Source organism: Acyrthosiphon pisum, chromosome X, assembly GCF_005508785.2.
Source record: "Acyrthosiphon pisum isolate AL4f chromosome X, pea_aphid_22Mar2018_4r6ur, whole genome shotgun sequence".
Classification (NCBI taxonomy): domain Eukaryota; kingdom Metazoa; phylum Arthropoda; class Insecta; order Hemiptera; family Aphididae; genus Acyrthosiphon; species Acyrthosiphon pisum.
Window position 1 is genome coordinate 57981101 of NC_042493.1, and position 1133 is coordinate 57982233.

General features: G+C 27.7%; 1 protein-coding gene across 1 annotated transcript in view; it reads right to left on the bottom strand.

The window, feature by feature from the left end:
• Positions 1 to 1133, bottom strand: part of LOC100167164 (glycine receptor subunit alpha-4-like) — a 30772-nt gene that overhangs the window by 16733 nt on the left and 12906 nt on the right. The window lies entirely within an intron of this gene.

Consider the following 1133-nt stretch of genomic DNA (forward strand, 5'->3'; position numbering starts at 1 on the left):
AAAAGTATTTGAGTAATTACTATATACTTTATAAAAGTATTTTTTACAACACTGATTGTTATACTATATATAATATATTATATAAAAATGTTATTACATTTAAAAATAATTAACAAATTTCGAACATAGGCGTTTATCTATAAAATTATATTAGACTATTATGATGTGTTATTCTAAAATCATCACTTGGCGCGTTCCGTGAAAATTTTATCAAAACTTGGCCAATTTGCAAATTTATCCAAGAATAAATACATGAACACATTTTTATGTATTTAGCATTGTTGGAATCTACTTATTTGAGGACTACCAACATTCGTATTTTTTGACATTTATATATATTATATATCAGTTATTAATTTAAGTATAATATTTCAAATAATTATACCAAATATTAAAATTGACCTATGTACGAACGATTAGGAGTTTTTAGGCCTCAGATTTCAATGCAAAGTAAATTATTTTTTAGGTGCTCTAGGACAATGCATTCCAAGTAGTAACATAATTTGTTAAATGTAATAGATGGTAGGTACTTACCTCAAAAATTAAACTTTTATTTTGCAATTTTTGGTTTTTTCATTTTTAGTGAGCATTTTTTTAGGAGCTAAAAAATATTTTGAGGGGGCTATAGTCCCCTTAGCCCCCCTCCCCCATTCTACATATATGGAACGTATATGGTATATCATTGCAAATGAAACATGAACTTTATAATTATTTACAGTAAAGCCGGATTCACAACTACGTCGTGTGTCGTATAGTGCAAGGGCGTGGTAACTATGGACCATAGCCATATTAAAAAAAGGTGGGTAAGTGGATGTCGCTCTGCTGTACAGTAGATTACAAGTGGGTCACTGTATAATGGACGGTATTAAATTTGAATTCAATGATATAATATCATTGTATAAGAAAAACGATTCTCAGCGGAGACGGTATGTCAGTCTAGGTATAAGACATAATATTATATATGGTATTAAAAAAAATTGACCTATAATAGGTACCTATAATAAATTCCAAATTAATCATATCACAATATCCATTTGTTACTTAAAACGCGTTATACAATATGTAATTTCGTCCAAATTTGAACTTAAAATGACTATAAAAATAAACTGTGATTATGTATTTCTTAGATTTAT